The 15,292-nt window shown below is 43.2% G+C and overlaps 1 long non-coding RNA gene across 1 annotated transcript; it reads right to left on the bottom strand.

The window, feature by feature from the left end:
- Nucleotides 1-13,304: 13,304 nt before the first annotated feature.
- On the bottom strand, nt 13,305-13,992 carry LOC146864160 (uncharacterized). The gene is made up of 3 exons (XR_014976617.1): nt 13,622-13,992; nt 13,459-13,517; nt 13,305-13,356 (listed from the first exon to the last, which is right to left on the bottom strand). It is a non-coding gene; the product is annotated as an uncharacterized LOC146864160 (long non-coding RNA).
- Between the last annotated feature and the right edge of the window lie 1,300 nt (nt 13,993-15,292).

The following is a 15,292-nucleotide window of genomic DNA, read 5'->3' as shown; positions in this document are numbered from 1 at the left end:
CTGTATTTACCTTGGAAGAGGATCTTAAATTGCAATTCAAATGAGTGGAATAATTATGTATCTATCTTGCTTGCAAATTGAAGTTATCACTTAAGTGTAATAAGGTAACCCAGATTTATTTTATGGGAGAGTTAGCCTTGCTGCAGTGAAAAACAACTTTGGGAGTTTTCCAATGCCAGGACGTGTAAAACAAGTACATATGTCCTACTCTTGAAATATCTTACATCCTGTCCTATGAGCCTTTAGGGCCTACCTTAGGTGTGCCTTCTAAGTATTGAAAAGGAAGGTTGAGGCCTAGCAAAATGTTTATTTTACCAGGTCAAAAAAGCAGTTTAAAACTGCACTAGTGTCTGCAGTGGCAGGCCTGAAATAGGTTTTACAGTAATACTTGAGTGGGAGACACAATGTGTGCTGCAGCCCACTTGTAGCGTTTAAATTACAGGCCCTGGGTTCCAGTAGTACAATTTACTAGGTACCTAGATGTAAATTAAATGTACCAACTTAGTGTATAACAATTTTGCAATGTTTGAAAAGGTTAGCACAAGCACGTTACCACTGTTTAGCAAGAGTAAATTGTACAGAGTCCTATTGCCAAAAAAACAGGTTCACCCAAAAATAGATTAATGAAGGCAAGAAATCTGGAGGCATACCATATAAAAGACGGTCATTTCCAACATGTGTCCCCCCAGCAGAAAGCAGGGCAAACTAAGCACCCTCATGGAAGTTCTCATTGCTTAGGCTGTAAAACCTTGAAAGACCATCAGCATTGGCATGGTCAGTCCTAGGGCTATGTTCCACTATAAAGTCCATTCCTTATAGGGAGCTGGACCATCTCAGAAGTTTGGGATTCTTACCTCTCATCTGTGTAAGCTATCTGAAGGATCCATGGTCTGCCTGAACCTGAAAGTGAGTCCTAGACAATTATGGTCTAAACTTCTTCAATATACAGACCACTGCAAATGCCTCCCATTCAATTATACTCCACCTCTGTTCCTTGGCAAGTAGATACCTACTGATGAAGGCTACAGGTCAGTCCAAGCCCTCATCATTTAGCTGTGAATGGACAGCCCCTAAGGCATGTTCTGAGCATCTATCCACACTACAAATTGCTTGGGTGTCTTGGGCACTGGTACTGTGTAGATGGCCTCTTTCAAAGTATCAAATGCTTTCTGGCACAGCTCTGTTTAAATCAACTTCCTGGGCTGCTTTTGGAAGTCAGCATTGAGAAGAGGTCAACAATGGTGCTATACCTCTAAACAAATCTCCTGTAATATACAGTGAGGCCTAAGAAAATTCTCTCCTCCGTTTGGGTCTTGAGGGGGTTCCCAAGCCAGGATGATCTGAATATTGGGAGTGGTTACACTTTACCCCCACAAACTTGGTGGTCCAAGTGTACCACTGATTCCTGCCCTGCCTGGCATTTACCGGCCCCGATAGTTAGGCATTGCTTTTGCAGAGCCTAAAGCATTGCAATCTTCTAGTACCCTGATGTTAAATCAAAGGTACTCAGAAAATCCCAGCTGATCAATCAGCTCTTCAGCTCTGGGGATGGAATATGCATCAGTCTTGGTGACTGAATTGAGGTACCTTTAATCCACACAGAACCTCAGTTCTGGCGTGGTGCCTGGTGGGGCAGCCTCAGGAACCAATACAACTGGACTGGACCATGGACTACATGAGGACTAAATCCCCAAATCTAGCACCTTGGAAGACTCATCCTTCATGCTGTCTCTCACCTTGCCTGTAAATGTTGTTTTTGTTAGGCATGCTGTCTCATGTGTTTATGACGTGAGCACAGCAATCAGTGATCCCGGGGTCAGTGAGAAAAGAGGGGCGAAGTGTCCCTCTGTTGCTCTAGGGTCAGGGCAAGGACGAGGACAACTCCTTTTATTGACCCATTTGTTCCTTGGAAAACGGCAGGTCTAGAAGGGAATCGCTCTTCTCCACCTCACCATCATCTGTCACCAGGAGTGTCATGACTTTGTACCACTCAAAGAAGGACTTGAGGGGCTTCACTTGTAGGACCCTTAAGATGTTCCTAGATGTCTTGAGGTCTATCAGATAGGTGACATCCCCTTTGCATCACTTGTCCTCATAGGACACAGTCCATTCATGCCAGGGGCTCCATCATCCACACCTTTTCACCAGGAATGTAGCCTTCTGGTCGTACTAGTGCTTAGAAAAATCCTGGCTTGACTCCAGGTTCCCTGTGGCATCTTTCCAGGAGTGTTTCATCTGGAAACAGAGGACCACCATGTAGCCCACTACATTCTGGGGGGGGGGAGTTTCTTGGGAGCTTGCTACCACCCCTGCCTGACAAGGCTGAGAGGTCCCTATTCAGAGTGGTCAAACATACGTTCAAGGGACTGAATCTCCCTTCTGAGGCACTTCCCGGTACACAAAGAGAAGGCCTGCAAAGAGGAAGTCTCCCTTATGCTTCATGGTCCTCGGTAGGCTCATAACCATGCCCTTCATGGTCTTGTTGAATCTTTCCAAAAGCTCATTGGTCTGGTATGATATTGTCATGGTTCTGGGTTGTGGCTCTAGGGGCGCACTCTCCTGCTCTCGGACATTGTGTGACAAAATGCATAGTGCCAAACCTATAGCTCAGTATTGGTGGCGATGTTACCAAACTGCACAGTAACTAACCTAATATCATTTACTTGCATACCTTTGATAGTCTAGTTTTATGTCAGTAATATCATGAACAGAACTCAAGTGTGCATATGTGTACTGTTTTGTTGCTTTGTATTCTCTCCCACATATTGCTGTACAATCTCTGTGTTTAATGAATCATGCGCACACAACCATTATCGTTATCATGTTGTGTCTATTATTTCATGCATGCACTGCCTTTGGGTTCATTTGAATTGTGTCTGCATTATTCATGGAGAAGAGGTGCTCTGGCAGATTGTCATCCAAGGAAGTACAACGTGCCTTTATTAAAGCGTAATGGTAAAAGACATGACGGGTGCCTTTGAACTGAAAACAAAAAGACACACATTGTTTATGTGCATCGTTTAGGTGAAAAGTTTCCTGCGGTTTTGTCTCTACCGCTACACAAAGAAACGTTAATCACGTACAGCGCGTTCTTGTTCCCTTAGGTGTGGCACTGGTATAAAAGTAAACCACACCCAAGGCAATGCGCTCAGTATCCTCGGCACTTCTATGGAAGCAGTGTTTTCCGGTTTTGCCGCGAGAACCGAGGAAGGCGGCAAATCTCTTCCAGGCAGTCTGGCAGCAAAGAACAGAAAAACAATTCAGCAGAGGTAATTAATCACCAAGGATCGAAGCTTCTGAATCAGGGTAAGCCCCTCTTGGATTTATCCTGCCTCAAGGGAAGATTCTCTGTTTAGACAGGGTCACAGCAGAAACAGGATTCCATTTCCATTTGTATACCGGCTTTGAGATAATCCAAGCGTATCAGGAGATATTTTGAACTACTGTTTTAAGTCAATATAGAAATGGAAAGTAAAAGACAAATCTTCAACTAATTGAACTTTTTACTGGAAAGAAAGAACTTTCTCATCAAGAGACTTTGTATAAAGTTTTGTGGCTGGTCCAGCACCTCTAAAATAAGAAACCATTTAACAACTGTTGGAAAGGACAACAGTGGTATGTTAATAACCCATTGGTTAATTTAAAGGTTTTAATAGCTAACTGTAATAGTGGACTCTTTGGGCAAGGGTTTAATCTTTGAACAATTCTATCTTGTAGTAATCCTCCTCTGCAAGCTGTCGGTCTCACAGTAGGGATGGACAGGTGAATATCTACCACTATATGTAATCAGACGTTTAGTAAATCCAAAACAAATCGGTCATTTATGTTTGACGTATCTTGTGTTTCTATTTCAGATCTTCTTCCCCGCTGTTCCTTTTCCACTTCCCTTTCCCCCACCTGGCCACTCTAATACTCTGTGTCATTACGACATCTCAGAGTTGGAGCTGCCTGGAGGTGGACCCTTCTAACATCAAACAAGCTCTGAGTAATCAACATCTTGACAGGTATGGTGAGGAGAACTTATTGGTTACCTCATATTTCTCCCACATGGACTTCACGTAGGCAAATATAAAGTTGGTATCACGGTCAGACACAACCTACTTGGGAAAACCCAAATGGGTAAAAATCCTTATTGGTGCCAATACCACTGAGGGCATACTCACCGTCCTCAAAGGTATGGCCTTAGGGTACTGTGAGTCATGGTCCTCCAAGACCAGGATGAACCTGTTACTTAAGGTAGTCTTGGGATTCAGAGGCCCATCAATGTCTATGCCCACCCTCTCAATGGGTTTTCCAACTATGGGGAATGAAACAGGGGTGCTGTGTGCTTTGCCCCTGATTTCCCACTGGTGTGTCCAGTTTAACAGGATCTGCAGAATGCATCTGACTGCATCCTCATCCAAGGCCAACAAAAGTGGGTGCCTAGTCAGTCAATGGTTTTGGCCTGCAACAGATGTCCTGCCAGAAGGATGTCATAAGTCAATTGCTGTAAGAAGGCCCATTAGCACTGGTGGACCACTAACACAAGGGCTGCTCCAGACTCAGTGACTCTACGCTCTCTATACAGGAAACCATCATCCCGATAGAAAAGGTGATCACCAGAGGTGTCGCCTGAAGCCTAGGCCTTGGCCTGCCACTGTTGGTCCTCAAGTTAGCTCCTTTGTGCTTTGCCCTACTCTGCCTTGGACATACACCCCTTCAGTTTGCCACCCAGCCAACCCAGGTAGGTCCCCAGGGCAGCAAAGTCTTCCTCTGCAGGTTCTGGGGAGTCACCATCAGCCTCCTCCTGGACCATGGGAATCTCAGGGGCAGGTTCCCCACAACCCCTGCCCTTATTCTTCTTGGCAGGTACCTGGACCATTTCCCCAGGCTCCAGGTCCTTTAAACTTCCCTGATAGGCTGCCATTGCTTGTGTCGTCAGGATACACCCAGGTAATCCCAGCATCCCCAGGAGAGGTCTGAGCTCCACATCTTTCCAGGTGGTGTATTCCAGGTCATTTCCTATCAGTCAACAGGCATGGTGGGACTCACAGATAACTTTAAGGAACCTGAGATCAAGGAAACAGCACAATTAGATAGAGGTCTACCTTGTTGTTTGCTGTTACAACCTGGTGGACTATGTCAGTGACTACTTGCCTGAGGACCCAGATGACACCTAACAATAGTCATACTGGCTCCTGTGTTTCAGAGCCTCCACCCTCTGCCCATTGATGGCGACCCACTGCCTATTCTTTTTCAGATTGCAACACATGTGAGCCTTATGCACTATCTGCTTGTCACATCTGCTGGACACTAGGATAACCTCTGCACTCCCCAACATTAACTGGCACAACCTCTTAACTGAGCACTACACTAGACATTCCCATGTTGGCCCAAAAGTGGGGGATGATTTCTGCACTCACACATGGGATCCCATTGACCTTAGTGGGATCCAGTCCTAACACTGGCACTAGGCCCACCCACACAAGTGGACAAGTGTTTTTATCACAGGTGGGAAAACGCTGGATTATCTGCTGATTCAGGAAGTTTCCATCACAGAAATGTAGGGCAAATGTGTGATTTTAGGCAAAAGTTGAGATTTTCAAGGCATCGTGGGTAAGAAAACCTTGCAGAATCCATGCGTGCGTACTTTTCATATATGTCTGTGGTTGGAAGGTTTCCATGAGTGATGGGTAAGCATGCCCTCAAATACCATAGCTACCGCTATCACTGATCTCCTCAAATAGCTCTTTAGAGCCTTTTGTGTTGTGGTTTCTTGGCACACCCACACAAGTGAAGTGACGCTCTAATCGGAGATGTGTGGGATCTCATGGTGGTAGACCATTTTTGGCTCCTTGCAAATTCTAGAACTTTTCATCCCAGAAATGTGATGAAAATATGGGTTTTTACTAAAAGTTTGATGTTTGCTAAGGCTTCTAGGTAAAAAAGCACTAGGGCTACCCACACAAGTGAGGTACAATTTGTTTTGGGAGACTTGAGGAAATGCTGGGTGGTAGGAAAGTTGTGCCTCCCCGAAGATTCTCAAAATTTCCTCACAGAAATGTGAGGAATGTGTGTTTTTAGAGTTTGAAATTTCCAAAGGGTTCTAGGTAAAATTACCAGGTGAGTGTCATGTAACTCACTTCACCCTGGATTTTGCGATGTGTCTAGTTTTCAAGAATGTGCAGATTTGCTAGATTTCCCGGTGTGCTGCCTTAACAAAGGGCTCAAAATCCACAGCTACCCATCTTGACTGAGTTTTCAGTGGAAAACTGTGATGCGTCCATGTTGCGTTTTGGGCCCTTTTCTGTGAGGTAGCATTAGTATCAGGAGACATGTGAGAACACAGAATAGTAGAACATTTATTATTATCAAATGTATTTCTCTGCATTTGTGCCTTCCAAACGTAAGGCAGTGTGTAAGAAAGAAGACATCACATGCCAGTTTGGATACCCACAAATTCAGAGAACTACATTTTTCACTCTATATACCATATGTATTGTTGTAGACTCAGTACACAACAAAAAACCATTGTAAGGTGCAGTTCAGTTGTTGGCATTAGTACCGTAGGACCTTGGACGTCCTACAAATCCTATATGTACACGCAACCAAAAGGGTCTAGCGGATGTAATGGTAACGGCTACTGTAGACTAGCCATCGTGAGAAGAAGGTACAGATGAAAAATCCAGTTTTGCCTTATCCTTTTCAATATTGCTTTATTTCAACAGTCAGTTTCTTTGAGAACACCTTTAGGGATCTACACAAATGACCTCTTGCTGAATCGAGAATGTTGTCTACTTTTCAGAAATCTTTAGCGGTCTGAGATCACTCATGGGTTTCACAACGGTTTTCATCAGAAACCACAAATATTTGCAAAAACGGACTACCTCTTTAAAAAATATCAAAACTGTGGTAAGAAATACGTTTTTTGATTCTGCTCTGCATGTTTATGAAAGCTGGGAAGATAATGACTTTATTACAGCAAACCTTTTGCCGAGCACTTTTTTCCTAAAAAACCCTCAATATTTTACTATCTTTTGGCTATTTACTTGGTCCCTTCCTGGGAAATTCACAAACCCTGTGTACCTGTAGAACCCCCTGGATGCCGGAAAAAAATTAAACAAATTTGGAGTGGATACCTTAGGTGGAAAAACATTTTGGAGACCTAAGACTGAAGCTACCAAAGTAGCCAAACAGGTCTCAGCAGCACTAGGGTAAAAAGGCCTCAGCACTTAAAGATTAAAGGTAATGTGGTAGCGGTTCCTGTTGGTTGTATTATCTAATTCTCCATACAAGGTCAATAAGTTGCAACAGGCTTGGGAATGAAAAAGATAGGAGCTGATGAAGTCTTTCTATCAGTTATCTTCCAGATAGCATTTAAGAACTTGATCAGCTTTCCCCGAGACTGTGTTTAATGGGTACTCGATTGCTGCTTTACCTTCCTTCTATCTGTTCCCAATGGTTGTCTTGAGAGGTGCAACTTTTTGCGCCCCTATCTAGCAACCAAAGGCGGAAAATGAGGACCAATAAAAAAAAAAAAGAAAATAAAAAAAAGAACTTGATCAGCTTTGATGAATCTTGCAATGAGGGATTTTGTCACAGGTAGGTCTATTGCGCAGTCATAGCTCTGATGTGGGGGCAAATTGTGGGCCCCTTTGGACTAAAAACTCATGAAAAAGATTGTTATTTTTCAATTATCCTCTCTACTTTCTCTATAGAGACTAATTCTTTGCAGAATTCCAAAGAAAACAAAATAAAATTGCTCTCCCAATCATTTAATGGTGATTAGCATAAACTCTAAGTTGTACTCGGTATGACAATGAACATGTGTGAGCTTAAATAATGGCAAATGTGAGAGATTGTACATGACTCAAATCAGTTACCATAATCACACCTTTTGCCTCCAGGACCATATTTCCTGACATTAACAACGTTCAAGTAATACATTGCCTATGGTCTCTTGTTTTTCTGCACAGCTATACCTGTGTCAAAGTAAAACCTCTGATCCATAAAACATTCTGCAGCACCACTGCCAATCGAAGCGATTAACCAAAGAGGTCCTAATGGTGTAGCAAACTGACCTAATTTGCCACACCATTAAGAAACTCCTTCATTTTCCTTTTTCTGTGTTTCTTTTTAGTAAGAGGATGGCATACTGGACTGATTTAAATTAGTTCTACGGGGTTAGTTTCTTCATTAGTGCTATTGGAAGTAGTTGGCGTTACCAAGGATCAGATTTATCAAGGGTTTTGTGTCCCTTTTCCCAGGCATGGGGACACATGGTAACACAAAACCTAGAATGATTTGCCAATCAAGGCCACCTTGCATGGTTCTGCATGACTTGTTAAATATGGAGTAATATAAGGCAGCGCAATTCACTGCCTTGCGTTACTCCGTCCTCTGAAGGTGTTCCATCGATAGAGCGTGGGTGTTGCCATGCATCCATCCATGGATTTTGGCACATTCTCAGATTTAACATGAGTGGTAGACCTGGGAATGTTTCAAAATGCTGCTCCTCCCTAGGGGAGGCGTAACACAGAGAAACTTGTTTATTACTCCTTGTTTTTTCCTCTTTCTACATGTGCTGCATTATGTGTGCTCAAATGTCTGAACTCTGTGCAGTGATCTACATGTGAAAATGTATGCTGGGGGATGTATTTCAAATCCAAATCCTAAGCTAGGTAGTTTTGGCTCAACTTTGTGCAATAGTGTAAGGCTGAGTATTGTGTTGAACATCAAACACACAAAAAGTGACAGGAGGTATGCCTGCAATAAGTCTAAAAAATGGCAATTGTTCAGGATAGCCTCAAAACCTATCATTCTTTTGCCCACCATGCCCCCTCTGGTTAGAACCAGCCATATGCAAATCAGGCTTGGTCCTGCTTGTATAGGAACAGTCCAGCCCAAACTGCAGAAACTGGATTACGCAGTAGGTGTGTCTTCTGAGAGGGAGAGTATGAGCTCATGTGTCATCCTCTAATGAGAAGATGCTTAAGCTGTGGGAGGGAACGATTAAGGCAAGTGGAGCAAAGTAGACAATGAAGAGGGTGAGTCTCAAGAAGGAACCCTGAGATCATCTTGGTGCTATAGAGCTAGAAGGGGGTGAGGCTGACCGTTTGGGAGTGTCCAGTGATGAAGGAGAGAATCCATTGTAGGGCAGAGACCCTGATTCCAGCCTCATGGAGACTCTGGATGAGGAAAGAGTGGAAGACACTGTCAAAGGCTGCCAAGAGGTCCAGAAGGAGGAGGACTGTCTCGTCTCCTTTGTCGGTGATGCAGCGTATGTAATCCATGGTAGTGATGAGGGCCTTCTTGATGCTGTGGTGAGTCTGAAACACCATTGGGAGCGATCAAGGAGGAGGGTGGTCTCAAGGTACAGAATGATGTGAGCATTGATCACTTTTTCCAGGTACTTGGTGGGGTAGGGAAGAAGATACATGGTCCTGTAGTTAGGAATGGTCATCCGGGCAGCTGAGGGTTTCTTGAGCAGGGGTAGTATCATTGCATGTTTCTTGGTGTCCAGGAAGGTGTGGGCAGAGATGCTCCTCCCAAATTACTGACATAGCCCAAGGTATTTTCTTTAAAAATGCTCCAACTTGCTAGCCAGTGCTAGAGTGCATGGGCTCTCTCCTCTAAACATGGTATAATTGCTTTACTGCTGTTTGACTCATTTGATGTACTTGTAAGTTCTTTGTAAAGTGGTATTCCATATACCCAGGGCCTGTACATTAAATGCTATTAGTAGGCCTGCTATTTTAAACAACAGTGGTCCCTAGGGAAATTAAGAATGAAAACCACATGAATAAATATAGACCCGATCAGTGCTATATTGGTTGGACTTGTTCAGCCGGACAGAGGTCTGGGATTTAATCTTTAACAAGTTTAGGAAATATTTACACATGAAAATACATAAAGAGGGACACAAGCCTGTATCCTACTACACCAACAGAAACAAACAATTAGGAAACACACAGGGAGGCTCAGGCAAAGCTTATGGTTTGTTACAGAAAAAAGTTCACTATGTGAGAAACAAATCACAAGGAGCACCTTTACATTTTCAATTGGTAAAATTTCTAGTAACGTATAAGGTGTATTAAGGTGTCGATGGCGTTTCGATCCATGTGAACAATGCGTGGATCATCAGGACATTAAATACATGCCTGTGTGATATAGCCTTAAATAACTAGAGTAAATTGCAATTGGGAGGGTAGAAGAGGGAGGAAAAATTCAAAAATAAGGAGTTAGAAGAGGTATCTTCAGGATTACACAACCTCAACATTTAAGCTAGTCAGAAAAACCTTTGACGCACCATGCAGAAAACGACATAGAATTCAACAAGCTTTGATTTAAGAATAATCTTGGTGACATGTTGGTCAGGATAACTTATGGCGCAGTGACAAGGTGGTCATTAAAACTGTATAGAACCTGAAAACATTATGGTTGAGAGTAATCAAGGTGACATGCTAGTCAGGACAACGTTTGGCGCAGTGACAAGGTAGTCATAAGGAACTGTTTGAAGCCTGTTGGTACTTTTTTTTAATAAAACATGCTGCCGCATTTAGCAAGCGGACAGGAGGATAGAAAGTTATAGGTGCACGAAAGACAGAAGTGATAGTCCGAGGTGAGGTGACGCATAAGTGCCAAGGGGTCAATTGAGGAAGTAAACATGAGTGACATGTGAAAACCGCGGTGGTGAAACCGGATACTTCTGATGCCATGAGTACAGAGTACGGCAGAACCGCATGTCACTAGAGCTAGGAAACCCTTGCTTATAAGTTTCATGTATGATGATGTGGGTGAAATGTGAGGTCAGCAAAGCAAGCCACGTTCATCTAAAATTGGGTCCTAAAATAAGGGAGACAGATTGTGAGGAAATCGTCCCGGTCAGGAGCTATGGATGGTTCTCTGAAAATTGGAAGTGAAGGGTGCTTACCCGTAGCACCTGGGAAATGAGGAATGAGGTGGGGGTACCGTATGAGCCCACAGGAGCTTCTAGTGACGCGTGGTTCCGCCGTACTCTCTACTCACGGCATCAGAAGTATGCATATGGCTGGGTCTAAACTGGGACGGCATGGTGTGCACAAAAAAAATGGATTTAGGCCCAGATCTCTGTACTGGGGGTGAATGTTCGACATTTTTTCAGCATTCCTCCCATCAATTGTTAATTTTGCATTTGCAGCACTAAGTGGAAAGGGTATGCCAAAACATGAGTCCCGTGCTCATGATTCCAATGTAGTCAGACTACCCTGGCTGATGAAGGGTGATACCCTGAAACCGGTCCCAGGATACTTGTTTCTGGTCTAGGGAGGACCTGGCCTGGAAGTTCCGGCTGGACGTTTCCCATGGGAAGCAGGGTTAGGACTAATTTGCATATGGCTGGGTCTAAACTGGAATGGCATGGTGTGCAATAAAGCAATGGATTCAGGCGCAGATCTCTCTGCTGGGGGTCAATCTTTGACATTGTTTCAGCATTTCGTCCTTAAATTGTTCTTTTTGTATTTCTCGCCCATAAGTGAGAAGGGTATGCCTAGTCTTGGGACCCATGCTCACCATGCCACAGGAGTCAAGCTAGCCTGGCTGTTGACTTTTGATACTTTGAAACCGGTCCCAGGTTGCTTGTTTCCTGTCCAAGTAGGACCTGGCCCGGCAGTTTGGGCTGAACTGTTCCCATGGGGAGCAGTGTCAAGACTGATTTGCATATGGCTGGTTCTATACTGGAATGGCATGGTATTCAATAAACTGATACATTTAGGGCCAGAGGTCTGTACTGGGGATGAATGTTTTGACATGGTTTCAGCATACTGTCCATCAATTGTTTTTTTTGTTGCATTTGTCACCCTAAATGGGGAGGGTATGCCCAGACGTGGGTCCCATGCTCACCATGCCACTGGAGTCAAGTTAGCCTGGCTGATGACGTTTGATACCCTGGCCTGGCAGTTCGGGCTACACACTTCCCATGGGGAGCAGGGTCAAGACTGATTTGCATATGGCTAGGTCTAAAGTGGAATGGCATAGTTGGCAAAAAACGACAGATTTAGGCCCAGATCTCTGTACTAGGGGTGAATGTTTGTCATTGTTTCAGCATTCCATCCGTCAATTGTTCTTTTTTTTCATTAGTGGGCCTGCAGCACTCATTGTGCCACCCACTTAAGTAGACTTTCATTCCTGTCCTTGGCATACCACTGAAGCTCTGTGTGTGCAGTTTACTGCCACTTCGACTTGGCATTTAGAAATATTTTGCAAGCCTTAAACTCCCACTTTATTACAAGTAAGTCAACCCTAAGGCAGGCCCTAGGTAGAGCTATAAGAAGGGTGCTGTGTGAGTAAAGGATAGGACATCTACTTTTCTGTTTTGCATGTCCTGGCAGTGACAAACAGCCTATTTCGTTTTATCACTACAGTGAGGCCTACTCCTCCATAAGTTAGCATTTCAGAATGCCCTCATATACTTTCAAGTGTTAACTCCTGATCAGGAAGGGCTAGCTTTTTCATGTTTGATATGTTTAGGATGGTAATGCTAAATCCTCCTTACTGGTGAAGTTTGATTTCCCATTACTATTTTAGAAATGCAACTTTTAGAAAGGGGGCATTTCTCTGTGCTAATAAATCTTTGATTGACCCTCTGTCTCCTATACCCGTCTGGGGCCATCAAAGATTACCCCTGCTGTGAGACTCTGCAACTGGTGAGTCCGGGAGCAGGGTGTTGGCATGATCAGCATGTGGCTGATCCACTGTTTATTGGAGGCCCTAAGCATTGCCTGCATAGCAAGGCAAAGTACCCTTATTAAAGACCATACAAGACAACAAAGAATTGCCAATACTAATATTGCATCAACCATTACTTCACTGGTGCATGGAAATGAAGTCTATGACAACCTCATCCTATGATTGACTTATTTCAAATTTATTTCAACATTCTTTTATCTTTTTAATTCAAAGCGATTACTTTTTGAATATACATCAGAACTATATAGAAAAGTGACAATGAAAAACATTTTCAATACAACCAATCAGACCATTATTAAATACAAACTGACCACACACTCTTCAACATTACTTCATACGACTCGCAAACCCCATCCGGAAACATTTATAACCCACACTGAACACCAGACATACACCACAACCTCAACCTGGCTAAATACATCTAGTAAATCAATTTGAAAAGCCAGGGGTAACAACCAAACACCACAAAAAAATTACACAGTAGTCTTTCAAGTGCACTACTATACTGAAAACACAAACCTTTAGAATTTACATCCAATTTACAGTGCACGAAAGCAACAAAATTAAGCACAAGTTTGTTTAGCACAAAAAACGCAAGGTCGACGCGTTTGGAACCCACTTCTTAAGGGGTTCTCTTCAGGACCACAATAGCTGAAACAAAAGGAGAGAAATGCAGAATCTTATTAACTCAACACTAGAGCGCTTGTTCGACTTTAATCAGCAAAGCAACACAACCAGTGTATGCCTGCTTACCTCTTATATCATGTAACTCAAGCCACCGCTCAATACAGGGGTATCCATGAATGGGTTATCTATAAAAAGGTAAAAGAAAAATCTAAATCTTGTCCCAAATAAAGAGTGTTGTCTTTATTTGCAGTCTGTCCAAATACACGAATAAGAATAAGCAGCCACTTACAGTGATCAAAGAGTGTCAGTATTACGATTGTCTGAAGCCAATTAGCAGACAACCCTCGCAAAGGAGCTGAGGGAAAGATAAAACGAGCATGTATCACTGGCCTGCTATATTCGTTATGCCGTCTGCTAGCTATTTGGGTTAAATCGATAATGACCTTAAGTACTTGTCATATTCCATGCCGTTTTTTATCAAAACTTCCGTTCAATGGAAGGCAGCTCCGGAGTGAATTTTTGTCGCCTGCTGCCTCTGTGAATGAAGCACGGTGGAAAGCGTTACCAAGGTTTTGCTAGCTGACTGAGTTTGTTAATGTTGGAGCATATATGGCGTTCGCTCCTCAGAGAAACAAATTATCTATCCATATTTGGAAACTGGCAGTCTTCTTTCTCCAGTCCAGCTTTACAGTTACGCTTGCTTCGTTGCGGAAGCGCGATCATTTGATGCTGAATCCCACTGAATTGTGGGCTCTCATTCAGTATTCATGGGAATTGTAGTTTACATAGGAATTCCAAACCAATTCAGGCAAATGTAGGTCCTTATTCCTTCAAGATAACCTCATATCATCTTTATTAATTAACCAGTCCAGAAACTTATACAACACCTGACAATGGATGCAAAACATCCCTGCTTTATAATCACAATTTATATAATTCAGAAAGTTCGTTTAAACCGTTATTTGTGGTATTGAATTTCAAAATAAGCATTGCCTCATGCTGGGTTAATTTCTGATCCAAATTGCTACCTCTTGGGTCTGATTCCACTTTTGCAATAACAGTCCATTTGAGATCTCTCTCAGTATGTTCCTTTAATTTCCAGTGATTAACCAAGGGTGCTGTTTCCACGTTTTTACTAATTTTGGACTTATGCTGTGTAATTCAATGACAGACTTCTTGATTCATCTTACCCACATATAACTTGGGACATGGACACAGTATTCCATACACGACAAACTGGAATTTACAGTCGGTAAAGGTGTCGTGCTTTCAGTGAATACTGTTGTGGGAAAAGAGCAAGCCCTCAATTGTCTGCTCACAACAGGAGCAAGAGCCACATAAATGATGCCCACTAACCGGTGCTAAACCCACATAGTTTCTGAGTGTTGGTGTATTCGTTTTTGGCAGCATAGCATGAACCACATGATTGGCGATGCTTTTTTCTTTCTTGAAGGCAAAACGGTGTCCATTAGAAAAGGATTGGTCCAAATTTTTGATCAAATGCCAATATTGGTGGATGATTTTTTTTAAAAGATTGGAATTGGAGCAAAGCGTGGAGACACATACCATCTTATCAATAGATGATTGTTTTTTTTTTTGTAGAAGTGACTCCCGTGGTCTTCACAAGGTCCTCCTCATGGCATTCTTCAATAGTTTCTTGTTGTCTGGCATATTAGAGGCTCAGACTTAATGATTGGAGCCAAGACCCATTGTTAGTTCTTACTAAAGACCGGCTTTGTCCTTGCCTGACTTACACTACTCCGATAGAGCGCGTGGAACCGGCCTGTTCCCCTTCTTGACTCATGCTGCACAGGCCTTGCGCACTGAGCTGATGAGCTGCACTCCTGCAGGGTCGTGTTGTCAAGGCAATGTGATTGCATCAGCCCTGCCTCCGCCGCAGGAGACTCTGACTGATGTCAGCACTGCCTCACCCCCATGGAACTCCAGAGTCTGACGCCAT

This window comes from Triturus cristatus, chromosome 2_1 (genome assembly GCF_964204655.1).
Source record: "Triturus cristatus chromosome 2_1, aTriCri1.1, whole genome shotgun sequence".
Lineage (NCBI taxonomy): Eukaryota > Metazoa > Chordata > Amphibia > Caudata > Salamandridae > Triturus > Triturus cristatus.
The sequence above is the reverse complement of the archived record's forward strand: the minus strand, read 5'-3'. Positions and strand labels throughout refer to the sequence as shown.